The sequence below is a fragment of the Bactrocera neohumeralis genome, chromosome 5 (genome assembly GCF_024586455.1).
Source record: "Bactrocera neohumeralis isolate Rockhampton chromosome 5, APGP_CSIRO_Bneo_wtdbg2-racon-allhic-juicebox.fasta_v2, whole genome shotgun sequence".
In the NCBI taxonomy this organism is placed as follows: domain Eukaryota; kingdom Metazoa; phylum Arthropoda; class Insecta; order Diptera; family Tephritidae; genus Bactrocera; species Bactrocera neohumeralis.
The window spans coordinates 34204746-34220130 of record NC_065922.1 but is presented as its reverse complement, the minus strand read 5'-3'; the positions used below and the strand labels follow the sequence as shown (position 1 = coordinate 34220130).

General features: G+C 33.3%; 1 protein-coding gene across 1 annotated transcript in view; it reads right to left on the bottom strand.

Annotated features, from left to right (window-relative positions):
- LOC126759865 (uncharacterized) overlaps positions 1-14194 on the bottom strand; it is a 53797-nt gene extending 39603 nt beyond the window's left edge. The window contains exon 1 of the mRNA XM_050475032.1: positions 11487-14194. The gene's annotated coding sequence lies outside the window, so the exon portion shown is untranslated. The remainder of the gene's footprint in view (positions 1-11486) is intronic.
- Positions 14195-15385: the final 1191 nt, after the last annotated feature.

The following is a 15385-nucleotide window of genomic DNA, read 5'->3' as shown; positions in this document are numbered from 1 at the left end:
GCCTGGCCTGAAAAAACCGATGAAGCAGTATGCAGCACCGCTCTCAAGGTTATTCCGGAGAATTCCTTCTGTGACGCCTTCAATGTTTCGAAATCGCGCTGGCGCGATGCATCGACGCAGCAGGACCCTATTTCGAAAGTTTTTAAAGAATTGTAACGATTGGTTCAATAAATTGTTTTAAATCAACTCAGTCCTATTACTTTCCGGACAAACCCTGTATTGCTATATCCGATAATGGTTCGAAATCGGCGGTTCCGTGTGTAAAAATTTAAATGGATATATGATTGACTATGCTCGTCACTATGATTATATTTGTTTTATTAGATTTGTGGTCTTTTCGGAGTTATATTTTCGACAGTTGTTACTTAATTTAAACTGAGTTTGGTTTGTCATTTCAAAATAATCAGACTTACTCCAGAATAACGTTCGCAAATCGTGCAAATTTATTACCAAACTAATTGCTGCTGTGGAACCTCGTATTAAAGTAGAGAAGTGTGCTACAATTAGATCAGTCTACTTTATGGAAGATTTTGCGGAAGATCGTTCCAAGTATACAAACTTCAAATCCAAAAAGCTTTCAAGCGCGTCGTACGTTCGGTGAATGGTGTACGATCCTGATTTTCAATAGAATTTCAGCGGTATCAGCGGGTCAAAAATGAGTTTTTTGGTTAAACGGCATTAGGAGTTCTGATAATCCACAAACCATTATTGAAACGCCGTCTATGGGCAGAGGGTATCATTGGTCCATATTTCTTCAAAAATTGAGCTAGACAGAATTATAAAGTCAAAGGGCTATGTAGTAATTATTAATGAATTTTTCATGCCTGAATCGGTGTATGTTGCTATGGACAACAAGCAACAACAAGATGACACTACACTTCATTCAACCAACGAAACAATCAATTTATTGAAGAAAACTCGCGTCGTTGGTTGCCAATACTATTTTTCCTTCCGCTGGACTATTTTCGCAAATAGTGTTGGAAAATTGGGCCTCTCGTCTGGAATTTATTTGAGTTAGCTATTGTAGTCACTTGCCTGAAATCATTTTTAAAGTATAATGGCAAACCCTTATCTTAATAATAAAGATAAATTCTTGGTCATTGCATTAAATTATATTCGCTTCATTTCTTCTTGAAAATCGCATGTCTAAACAAAACACTTTTTACCTCATATGGATTCTGACGTTTCTTTCTGAATGTTACAAACTTCATGGCAAACTTAATATACTTTATTCAGCGAAGAATGGCACGACGAGTATTACTAAGCTGAGATCCAACTCTCTACTGAAACAACTCACTCACAATTTTTCAGACCGTATATCGAGCCAATTCGAGAGATAAGAATTAATTTCGTTAGAAAATCGAGAAATGCCTAAATAACCATATTTTTTGTATAGTTAAAAGATAATTTGCGCCCTTTAACCGTCTTTGGTTGAACTCAGCCGAAATAATTAAAAAATCCGTTCGGTAAAGAAAAAAACTTTTTCTTCATATGTACAAATGTATGTATATAGTATGTATGTATAAGTTATATTCAACAAATAAGAAAAATAATGTACCTTTTTATGTGTCTGTGTGTATGTACATATATTGCAAAAACTTCACTTCAAAGTAAAAAAATTGCCACTACAGCAATATTAGCTGCTGCGGCAAGCGCTAAAAAGGCGCATAAAAAACGTTATGATCATACAAACGTATGTGTACATATAGTAAATATAAGTACACAAATATACTTGGATACGAACTTGTATGTACATATCCACACATATACATACATAAGTATGTATATGCGTTTGTAGACTTCAAACTGATGCACCAATCATTTGTGACCTACAAACCTATTTAAACCTCGTTTTGGCCCCTCGGCAACGATATTCCCGTTCGCTTTTAGATAAATGTAAATGTATGTATATACAGTTATACGGGTACATAGAAAAACTCGACAGTAGCGCGCTGTATGCATACATGCATATGTACATACATAAGTATGTATGTATACATGTACATAAATGCTAAGTTTGTTTGTTATGCTAAATGCTTATTCATTTATTTTGTATTTATGTACATATTTTTGTTTTGTATACGCGAAATTATGACTTAGCTCAAAAGTTAATGAATTGTTTTCTATTTTTAATTCTAATCTTTGGAGCCATCTAAGCTAACGGTATTAATAATAGGAGTATTTAAATTAACACAAAAGAAGCATATAGTATATGTATATCGTCACCTAAAATGCAAAATAACGTAACAACATTTTCGAAAATAAACAGTGGCATGAATGAAACACGAAATTAAATGGAACAAGATTGAAAAAAAATTTTAATATTGGTTAAAACTGGTTCATATGAGCGCAGAACCTGAAAATGTTGGACATTTGTAATATTATGTATGTAATTTGAAGTAGTGAATCGTAATCAATAGGATACTCAATTTCGATTTTTTTGATGATACGTTATTTTACATTTTAGGTGACGATATGTATCATAAATATGAAAAAAATATTAGTTAAATAAAATAAAATGAAAATATTGTGTAGTCGAAAAAGTAATTTCGTATTTTCTCAGTAGATGTCGGCGCAGTCGTATATGTATCTCCAGTGCTACCAATCACATTGTGTCATATCATTTAGTGTTGGAAAGGTGAGATTTTAAGCTTCATTTAACAAAAACAAAATTAAATTCGGGGCTGCTGAAAAATGTACAGCTATTCAAAAATGAGTGCAAATAATGAAGAAATTCGCGATATTTTGAAATTTTTGTAAAAAAAGGGAAGAATGCCACTCAAGCCACCAATGAAATTTGTGAAGTTTACGAAGACGATGCTGTATCAGTTCGTGTAGCACAACAATGGTTCGCTCGCTTCCGTTCTGGAAATTTTGACATTTCGATTTAAACTAACGAAAGGTTTACAATGATGGAATAAAGTCTCTAGCGAAAAAATGGCAAAAAGAAATCGACCAAGATGGTGCATATTTGTTTATATATTTATTAGTATAAATATAAAAAACAAGTTGAAGTTGGATTAGAAATACGAAAAGACTTTTTCGACTACCAATATATATTTTTTTAGATTAGTTTTATTTTATATTACATACATATATTGTCAATAACATATCATCAAAAAAATCTAATTTTTTATTGCGTAGCATAAGGTTTTCAGGTTCCGCTGTCAGATATAACCAATATATAACCATTTTATAACCAAAACTAAAAGTTTTTTTCAATATGAGTGGTTTCTATTATATCGTTTTTCCTTCGCATGTACACTTATGAAAAGTGATGTTACGCTATTTTGCATTTTAGGTGACGATACGTATGTTTATACATCTATATTAAGAAATTTCGAATAAATACTTATTCTCAATCAAGAAGCAATATCAAATACACACAAAATAGAATATATTATCATATTCATGTTTATATGTATACGAATTTCATTTTGGCAATCACTTTCTACGTCATTCAGTCAAATAAAATAAACAGTTCATGAAAAGCAACAACCAAAAACAACACAATAGCTGCGATAAGCAAATTGGCGAATTTTCATATTCATCTGAGGTGTTCGTTCGCTCGCATTTTGATTCGCAGCCTCATCAGTATACGTACTTACATACATATATGAATGCATATGTAAATATGTGCACAAGCATATATGTGGGCAAAGCTTTTCAATTTAGTGCGGGTATTTACATATGTTCGAGACGGTTAGGACAGACGCGTCTTGTTCGAAACTTTGTTGACTACGTGACAGAATACTAAGGAACATCTCAGATCATATAAATATTGGTATTAGGGTGAACCCAAACAAAATGTATATTAAAGTCGAAATAGTTAACTCAAATGTGATATTACATAAACTCAATAAAAGTACTAGCTTGGTCGATATAAGGGAATTATTGATCAAATTCAACCTTTTTTGACCCAAGGGTATATTTTTTTTTTAAAGAATTTGAATAATATATCTCACAGTATGGCCGATATTTTCGACTAAAAGTCAAAGATACGAACTGGGGTCCACATGTTTGGTGTCTGGGATCTTAAAGAGTCGTAGTCCGATTTTTGGCCGTAAGATGAAATAGCTTAAGGGCACCTTTAAAGGCCCTTTGTATACTGCACAGTGATATCAAATCATCTGATAGTCTGATTACGCCCATTTTCACACCGTAATTGGGAATATCAAGTTAATATTACCGAATTTAGTTGAACCCGGCCCAATCCAGAAATGGTTAAATATGAGCGGGGCCAGCTCTTACAAAACTCTACTCTATAATATTGGGTGTAAAATTGTATGTCTCTGAAGAAATTATTTATTGATTTATCACGCTTTTAGTAGATTTTAATGAAACCGTTAAATGGGGAGTAGGCGGGGTCCTTAAGGGATTTTTCCTAAGCGAATTTGGTTGCTATAGCTCTAGTGGCTTAAGAGATATTTACATTAAAGCTTCTGTAGGACGAAGCATTTTTGCAGCATTTTTAGCCCACAGATCATAATTTCGTGCTCAGTTATGACATTTTATAGATTTTCGATTAATGTCGTTATATGGGCGTGGCAGTTGCTTACTTTTTTTTACCAAGGAACCGATTACTTCGTGAGTATCACGTCTAAGACCGGGACTAGTATAACTCAAACAATGATTCGTCAACTGGACAACCCTAATGAACATATGTTTCATGACCTTTGGATATAACACTACATTTTGCGCGTACACAAATGTGTATTGTGTTTACGTACGTGGCAACATATATATATATTATGTTCAAACTATCATTTTATCTACATGAGTTAATTTATGCAAACACACACACGAACGTGCTTTTATGGGCACTTCACGCGTTCTGTTGGTGACGTTGAAAACGTTAAACACATTAACATGCCGCATAGCGTTCTTTACGTACTTGGTGTATTGCCATGCGGACGAATTGATATGTTATGACAATATAACTATGATTTCCTTATGTTGTGCACTGCTTAGATTGACTGCTTAAAATATACTACGTACATAAAATAATTTATTGCGGATAATTATGATAAAATACGCATTCATTCGGAATATTGATTGTTATAATTATTTGTGTTAACTTTGTGACAGTTAATGATTTTATAAAATGACGGCAAACGACATTCTGACATTTAAATACAATACTTAAATGCTTAGCTAAATGCCGTAAGTGAGTGGCTAAAAGTGTGTTGACATTAATAATCTGTTTGATTAAGTTTTCAATTATTTAGGTAGAAGTATTAGTGTAAATTTGTGTGGATAAGTAGACAGCAATTGGCTGCATGTTTAAGGGGTTACATTGGGTCCCTCGGGTAAAAACAGCCTTTTTTCAACAATATATTTTCTTATATAGACAATGAAATATTTTATTACAATTTTTTATTGTTACAAACATACACTATTAACAAAAAAACTGAAATTTTTGGAAAAAAATATTTTAAACTCGGCCATTGCGACACCATTTCCGGTGATTCCTCGGAAAAAAGTGAGAAAGAAATACGTGTTTTTTAGTTAAAACCTTAACTCAGAACTTGGACGAAGAAAAAAACTGAAAATAGAATTTTTGGCAGACATTTTTACAAAAAAATGAAAAATTCAGTGAAAATTTCGCGATATCAAATTTCAAATAATTGTAATCGAAGTCTTCTTCCAAGTCTTTAAGAATTGTAGAACTTTGTAAAAATTCATGAAGATAGGATGAGTAGTTCTCGAGAAATCTTGCCAACCGACTTCAAAAACACAGTTTCGAGAAAAAACGCGTTTAAAGACGGGGCACTTAATCTAGCTACATAGTCTCGAGTGCACAAGTTCTCAAAGCTGTATCGCCGAAACTATTACTCGGATCAACTTGAATTTAGGACAATATTCTATAGGTGTTGTAGAACTTAATAAGACAATAAAAAGATCGATTTTTTGAAACCCGTAAACTCATGTAACCCTTTAAGGGACACAGTTGGTTAAATGTTTATATTTTTTACATATTTTGATAGTACATACTTTTAAACATACCATACTAAAGCTTTAAGTCGTTATCTCTAATAGTTTTCGAGTTACAGGCTTCTAGACTGTTGCCGCTCAGTTCAAAATACTGAGCTGTAGATCTATTAGCTCTTTGGGAAGAAAGTCTTAAATGTCATAAGAAGCCCCTCGTTATCTTCTAATTTTTTTAAAAACAGCAACACCTTTGCTAACGTACACACATAATCGATTTTACATAGAATAGCGTCCCACACGGCCTTTAAGTAAAACAACTTTTAAATATTATTTTTGTTTATAAGAAACTTGTATAAAACAGCTGTAGTTACGCAGAAAATCTTTAAAGCTTTTAAAATTTATCAAACAAGCATTCACACTATGAATACAGATATACATACACACGTACATATGCATGTAAATTTATAAGCATTTTCAAGTTATGCTATTTGCATATGTAAATACTATTGTCTGTTTGTAAATTTTGAGAGTTTTGTTTTAGTTATTTATCTTGTGTTTTATATACTTGGAACTATAAATTTGTTCAATTTAAGCAGAAAAATAGCATGGAAAACAATTTACCTTACTTTTCTGTAAGTTTAATGTATTTTTGCGAAATAATGCTTACACCTGATCAGTGTTAGCTTGGAGGGTAATTACCAGTATTTGATTTAAAAACAATATTCATTCATTTCGCAGAAAAACTGTACTTTCATAACAGATGAATTGGTGATTGATTTATATACTATACAAAAGTAGTGACTTTTAACTTGTGACTTTTAGCTGGAAGAGATAATCACTGTGTGCTGTGAGATAACGCCTATGCAGCAAATCTAAAAATACATTACAACAAAGTACATACACAGGTAGTTCCATAGAAACGTTACAGAAGCCGCGCATCTTATCAGGAAAATGAAAATAAAATTTGCTATATTGAAAGGGAAATTCCATTGAAAGTTAGATGGGAATTGATTCTTCCAACCAAGTAACTCAATTTACTACGTGAGTTTGAAGAGCGATGCATTTTGAATAATATTTCACACAAGTTTTTGAAATTTATGTGCTTGCAAATACCAGTCATAATCTTATGATAAATGCAATGTAGATTCGCTCTTAAAAATAAAACTTTTACACGCTTTTAGCAGCACTTTTTATATTCTAAACGAAATTTGTAGTAATACCCAGAAGTGTACGTTGGAGATCCTCTAAAGTATATACATACATATGTACATATATGTACAATAGAAATGATCAGCGTGACGAGCTTAGTTGATTTAGCCATGCCCGTCTGTCTGTTCATACATATGTCCATCTGTGTATATGCGAAAAAGTTTCCTCAGAGGTGTTAATGCTTGGATTTGATCTGACATTTTTCCACGTATTTTTCGCTTCAATTATCTCGGAATCACTGATATGGGACCACCATAGACCGACAATGGTCGACCTATCTTTGAAAAAGTCAATGAATTATGGAGACGATTGACCAGGACCGTCACATAAGCAGCCATGACATCGCTAAGGGACTTAACATTCATCACCAAACGGTTTTGAGCCATTTAAAAAAGGCTGTCTACAAAAAAAGGTCGATGTTTGGGTACCACATGAATTGACTGTGAAAAATTTAATGAACCGAACTAACATCTGTGATTCTTTGCTGAAACGAAATGAAATCGAATTATTTCAGAAGGGAACGGTAACAGGAGACGAAAGGACGGATCAAATACGACAATAATGTGCGAAAAAGACCACAGCGTGGTGAAGCTCAACAAATGGTCGCCCAGGATTGACGTCTCGCAAGGTTAAGCTGAGTGTTCGGTGGGGTTGGAAAGGAATCATCCACTATAAACTGCTCCCGCCTGGTCGAACGATTGATTCTACATTTCACTGTCAACAACTGATGAGATTGAAGCAAGCAATCGAAAAAAACGGGCAGAACTGATGAACTGAAAGGGCTTCGTCTTCCATTAGGACAACGCTAGACCATACACATCTTTGATGACTCGGCAAAAACTGGAAGAGCTTGGCTGGAAAGTTTTGATGCATTCACCATATAGCCCTGACCTTGCACCATCGGACTACCATTTGTTTTGGTCAATGCTGAACTCCCTTAATGGAGTAAAGTTTTAAGCTGATAGAATGTTGTCTCTAGCGGAAAATGGCAAAAAGTGGTTGCCCAAAATGGTACATATTTGGTTCATTAAAATTCATTATAAAAATAAAAAAATAAGTTAAAGGTTGATTAGAAATACGAAAATACTTTTTCGACTACCCAATATTTGTAAAGCTCATAATCTTGCTACTGGACAGTATTAAGCAATAGCGATGATGAAAGAAAAAGCCAGTCTCTTTAAGGCTTTCGACATTCATCAGGATAAAAGCTTCATAAGATTCCGCTGTTTTCCTATTATTCAATATTTTGTACCAAGAAAATATGAAAATATGTACTTTGCGTGAGAAATTAAAAACATATCATGCTGTATCGAAAATAAGGTTTAAAGTTCCGTTTTTCAAGCAGCCATATGTTATGCTAGAATTCCGAATATGTTTTCAAAATATTATGAATAAATATTTGAAAACATATTTAAATGTAAAATTTTGCCAAAAAATACGCGCTTATACAAATTTTCATATTTCGTTAAAGTATTTGAGTTGCTATGAACGGAATGGACCAACGGACTCGATACATTTTTAGATAATGGAAAAAAACTAGAAAAACATTTTCGTACTAAAAAATACGGATGTATATATTTTGTATATACGTATGTATATAGATATTTATACATATAATACTGAAACGTTTTATTCCGCGGCTAAAATACCCGATAAACAATGCCACGCGTGGCAGTTTTCAAAATACACATAAAATGTATTAGTGTGATCTTGCTTCATTCATTGAGTACTACTAAGTAGCCCTCGAAATTTGTTAGGCATTTCGTGTCTGAGGGAATAGTATTCTTTAGATATTCATGTTTTTTTCTTTTATTAGTTTTATATTTTTTCTCTTGCAACATGTTGCTGCAGAGAATTATAGTTTTGTTTACCTAACGTTTATATACATATATCACCTGAAACTAGTCGAGACAGATGTAGGATTGTATAGATATACATATGTAAATGATCAGAGTGACGAGTTGAAATCCGGGAGACTGTCTATCTGGCCGTCCGAACGTCCATTCGCGCAAGCTTGTAAAAAATTAATATATCTTGATGTAACTGGTACACATGTTCTTCTATCAGTTCCAATTTCGCATTCCTATTTCATATTGCAACCATATACATTAGAGTGATTCAAAAAAAAATTTTTTTTTTTTCGTTTGGTACTCGGAAAAATAGGTTCCTAGACACCTCTAAGAAAGCCTCTCCAAACATGAGTTTTTACTTGTAACGGGAAGGTCCGCCAACATACAATTTTCTATTTTTTCTTATTATCAGATAGAAAAATTTATATCTCGCTTCCGACTACTTAAAAAAATATATTGTTCCTTAGATTTTGTAGGAAATTGAATGCTCTACAAAAAAGGTCTATTATGATTTTTTTCGTAAACCCAAACGTTTAAAAGATATTAACAGTTAAAGTTTGATTATTTTTGGAAACATTTTTTATTTCTTATGAATTTTATAACTCAATGAAAAAAAATTAATATGAATAGATTTTTGGAAAGGCTTTCTTATAGGTGTCTAGGAACCTATTTTTCATAGTACCAAACGAAAAAAAAAAAATTTTTTTTTTTGATCCACCCTAATATACATATATATACTATATTTCCAATTTTAAATTCTATTTTATTCTTTCACTTTCTAGTACATAAATCAAGAATAAATTAATATAGCGAGATAAAACTTTGTACGAATAAGACCTTTGAAGTCAGTGTATGGATATACATATAATTGAAATTCAGAGAGAATTTTTTCCTTATAATAGTTGCTCTGTGTATCACAAATGGGTGGAATCGGATCAATACTTTCCTGAGCCCCCCATATACTTAATATAAAGATTTTCGAACTCCTCGATCGGTCAATATGTGGTTATCTCAATGAAAATGAGAGAGGCGTGTTTCACTCATATGTAGCAGTGTATCTTTGTGTCTAAAATAAAAAAAATTGGGCTTGAAAAAGTTTGATCTAGTCCCCTTATAACTAATATCAGGAATTTCGATAAGCCGGTGTTTACTCAATATGTGCTTGTATGTGAAGTACTTTATGAAACTCAGCAGCCTGTTTTTAGTATGTAACACTCAAAACATTGTGGTATTGACAAAAATAGTTAAAATCGGTTGCCAGCACCCGAAGGAATTCTCCGGTCTTTGATTTGCAAGAGTATGAAATGTTCGGTTGTACCCACATTTAGCCTTCGTTACCTTCTTTCATACATACCAACTTTTTATTTCAAGAAATTTCATAACATTAACTTGAGAAATATTAAACAATAATAAAGAAAAGTCTTTAGTAGCTGTTGTACACATCTAAAGGTTGTCTCACTTTATTCAAAACATGTGGTGCAGAGAAGGCTTTTTACACAGTATTTGATGACATTACGAAAATTACTTCAATGATTACTGAGCATATCATGTCAAATAAAAAAGTTTTCCATAGAAAAAGCCAACTATTACATTTCGGGATTTGACAACCCTAGTGTTGCAATTTGGCAACTCACAACTTTAATGTAAATTTTGACATTTTTGATGTCATACATGCTCAGAACGTTTTGACACACGAGCGCTTTTTGTGTTGTTTAAAGTAACTTAAAATGTTAATTCTAAAAGGTACATAACCATTTGTCTTTCAAGAAAGGGGGAAAACTGTTGAAAATGAACCACTCTCACCAAAACAATGCGATCTCTCACACATCGCAAAAACGCATGTTTGCGAGATACCTCAATCAGAGTGACAAAAGTGATTCGAAAATTGGTTCAAACGCTTAAAAAAGTGTATAGAGATGCAGAATATTTTGAAAAAATATCGATTTTCGCTGATTAATATTTGCCTTATGGTGGCAAACTTAATATATCCTGTTCAGGCTTTTTACTTTGCCAAGAAATTTGAAAACATCAGCGAAAGCAAGAATACCGGTGCGGGGTAATGCAGTATAACTAGTAAGGCTCAGAATAGTACTGAAATGGGTTTTAAAGTGTTGGATTTTCTTAAAATTTATCTCAATATACATCTGCACATATGTTTCTGCATATATTAAATATATAAAAAGGTTATTACTTCATTGTATAACACGTCACCTTAGAACAGTTTCATAGTTTATAAGAAAAATGTTTCCGCTCTGTATGGATTTTTGTACTTTATAAAAATAACGCTTCTAAAAGTAAAAAAAAAAACCAATAATAAATTCATGAGCGACTTTACAAACATTGTCAAACGTAATAGTACTCTTTGCTACATATTACATACATATGTTTGTAATTAGAGGTACATAGATATCCATTGACTTGTAGAACTTATATTAATTTATATAAAAAAAGCTTATAATGTATAAAAATGACATGCTTATGATATAATTTACTCACTTAATCGTTGTTTAGGAACTTTGCTCTGCTTTTTGTGGTGAGTGAAAAGGTATCGATATTACACGCGATCAGAAAAGTCGTCTTTTTTTATTATAAATGCGTTGGATTATATAAAAACAATCACGTTTTACTTTGAATAATTTTTAAGTTACACTTTTTTCCAAAATCACAGTATTTATTTTTACTAACAAATTTTGCTTACTAAATTTGGTGCCACTTGGTACGTTTTGTTTTTTTTTATGCTTTGTTATTTCGATAAGTTTGTTTTTTGTTTTTTTATTTCTTTTTTTTATTTTTTGCTACAAAGACACTATTTTTTCTTGTATTTGCTGTGTGTTTGCCGTTTCTTGAAGGCGCTGGTACACGTTAGGCTAGGTCAGTGTGCGAGTTGCGCGGGTTTCGAGATCAAACACCGAAATATTTAATGTGAAATTTCCGCAACCAAATTGAAAATACTCGTTTCTTCTGTTTTTTAAATTTTCGCTGAAAATGTTCGAGAATTTCAAATTCTTTGCTAATTGCTGCAATTGCGTGCGAAAGCTGCGCGATTTACTTTTAAATAATAATTTTATTTCCTATTTTTTGTGCCGTCTTTTGCAGGTTAATGTCCTTTGGCACGTGTGCTGTGTGCAACGACAAGAAGAAGAAGCAGAAAAAACGAGTGCAAGGCGATTATCGGTGCTACGTTGCTTAGTTGAGGCACGCAAATTAAATGCAAATAAAAATAAATTTTTTCTTGGACTCAAAACGCCGCTAAAATGTTCAGTACTGCTGGTGAGTTTTGGCTATGCTATCTTTATTATATTTATATTTATATAATTTTCAGTTATTTAGTTGCATTAATTATTATGTATATATTATTATTTTTTTAATTTCGTCTTCGCTTATCGGGAATGTGTCTATTTTTACACTTTGCAAGTTTAAGTGTTTATGTGTGTGTGTGTGTGTGTATTTTGAATGCACCTTATTTTTGCTCTGCTCGATTTGGCTCTCGAAATTTGCTTTCATGCATTAACTGTGCGCGTTTTCTTTGAAATATTCTTCTTGCAAGCAAATATCGCTGCGTTCGTTCACAAAAGCTGCTCAGTCAGCTTCAGCCGCGGCTTGTGTTGTTGTAGTCATTGCTCGTTTCGCTTAATTCTTAATTATTATGAATGTTGGCGCTTCTGACGTTCTTCACTTTAAATTTAGCAATGCAATTTATGCGGAGTCCATATATGCCTCCCGGCTACGGTGTGACGTGTAGTATTCTTATTGCAATTGCTTGCCTTGCAAATGATCGCCACAAATTGTATTTGTTGCTGTAGTTGTTGTTGCTGTTTCGACTGCAATTGCCGCTGCACTGAAATCGCCAATAATCCAGCCAGTCAAAAACGTATTGATAAAAGTAAACCAACAACGGTTTCACCATTACACTACAGTCACCAATAGACCCGTCTCTCGTAGCTGCGGTTATTGCTGTTTTCGTCTGTTTCCTTCTATCACTCAATACTATTGCTGCGCGCACTTTGCTGTCTACTCCCACTTATTTCTACTTTTCTATTTTCCTTGCTTTTATTTTATTTGATTTTTTTTCAATTAAAAGGCTGCGTGATTTTTGCTTTTTTGCTTTGCCCTCAGTAGTTCAACATATGGTTGCGTTGGAAAATTGCCGCTTCTTCAATTAAGAAAAATTGAAAGTGAAATGCTATGCGAAATTCACACTATCGAAAATTGGCTGTGAATTGCTTAAATGAGCGCTGCTTTTCACTTGCAACAATAATTAACCGCAATCACGTGACCTTTAGTCATACGTTTGTGTACTCGCGTCAAACTCGTGTTTACCGTTTGCAATTTAAATAATGTATGCATAGAGCACGTGCTGCTAGTGATACCTTCAATATGTGTTTCGGTTAGCTAATTTCAAAAGTTGCTGTGCAGTAATGATTACTTTGCTTTTGAAAACGATTACTTTTCTTTTAGTAACAATTACTTTACTTTTCAAAACGATTACTTTACTTTTTATTTGTACAAACTTGCAGTTAAAGTTGAAAGTTCCGGCGTATACGTCTGCTCAACAGCGCTTCGTCCTACTTTATGCCGCCTTGTGTATTAATAAGTTGCGAATTTCAGTTGAAATATCTGCATACTTCGATTGCATTACACTTATTTTGTATTATTTATATTTTCTTCCATTTATTTTTGCTTACATTTTCTCTCATTTACGCCGAAATACCGGTATTAACGAGCGCAAGCGCGTTTAAATTCAAAAATAAAGTAGAAAACTGCAGCAGTTCTTAAACCCGATTGCCGCATCTGCAAGATAGCTTTCCACAGTTTTTACTGTTTTTTTTTTTTTTTTTATTTCCTTGCTCGTCTGTCTGCTGGCGTTTGCCTTTCGAATGAACACTTTGTTTCGTTTACCGCCTCTTAGTGTCGTCTTATTCGCATTCACATAAATAACTTTACATTATGTACAAGCTGTACATATGCAAGTAGTAAGTACATACATACACCTACATACATACAAATTGAATCAAATGCTTTTATTTGCGTTTGTTTAGCATTTCTTCAGTCAGCTCTTATGAATTTATCGACTTTGTGTGCGTTCATTTAGATCTTATGGCTACTAATATATTGTTTGCTTTTCATTTGCCTTTGGTACGAAATTTTTTCGTAGACCTTTTATTTGCGCGTTCACCGATCTTCACAACAATTCTCAAACAGCTCTGAATACCAACTGAGGCGATTCTATTTGAAGCGATACACTATTCTGTGGGCTGCTGCTTTGTATAGCGCCGTGCTTTTGCGCCTCACTTTGTTTGTATGCTCACACATATTCACACGTATGTTATATTACGAGTTTGTAGCTATGCATGCTTGCAAGTGTGTATGTGTGTTGCTGTGACTTGCGGTTGATATAAATACCATGCAAACAGCTACTTTGTGCTGTTGTGATGTGATTACGTGATATCAACATCACAAGTTGATCTTGCCAAGCTTTTTAACAGCAAAACTTTAGCGAAATCGTGAAAATTACAGCTTTAAGCTTTCTGCTAAATTTGTGCTTTGCTTGCAAAGTTTTAAACAGAAAAAGCAAATAATGTTTAATTTAAAATTAATTGAAATAAACACTGCCAATTGTTAATTAAGGAAATGGCGAAAGCAAGTTTTCTTGTAAACCAATTTTACAGTTTAAAAGCTTTTTTCCAATTTGAAAATTTATTATTGTTGTTACTAAAACTTTTAAGAGATATAGTTAAAGAGATAGAGGATATTTAACTAAAAAGTAGACTATACATACTTATGCCACTTCATCTTACTAAAGAGTTAAAAATCACAATTTCTCTTCAAATATATCTATAACGCTTTGTGAGCATTTTGGTCAAATGAGTACACATTTATAGTACTTTATATACCTAATTTTGTGTCATGACAATTACTCAGGTTAGGTGAGGTAAAGAAGCTGATTTCTCGTGAGGCCACATATAATTCCATTTGAAAAGCTAAATACGCTTCTCCGTTGTGATGCCCAAATTTCCTAGGTGTGAATGAAAAAAACCATCAAATCTCGACAAAATGCCTAGAGCCTGTCAAAAATTTATTGAGAATATCAAATCCAGACAATTCGTCGGGTTCGTAAAAATTATGGCCGAGATGCTTCAACCTTATTTTGGCGAAAGGTGGTTAGTGGAGAAGAAATTGTGGTGATGTGAGTCTTGCTAAGAGCTAACGGTTCAATAGACCTTTCACAAGCCCACAACTACTGGTTTTTGGCCAACGCTTGCTGAGCTCCCACGTAACCCATAGATCCAGCGCTTGAATGCACAAACGCAGCGGAATCTCTGCTTATTCCTATTTAGATGGAATTTGGGTACTGGGGCCTTTTCTTGCAAGCTCAGCGGCTTTATAATTTCCGA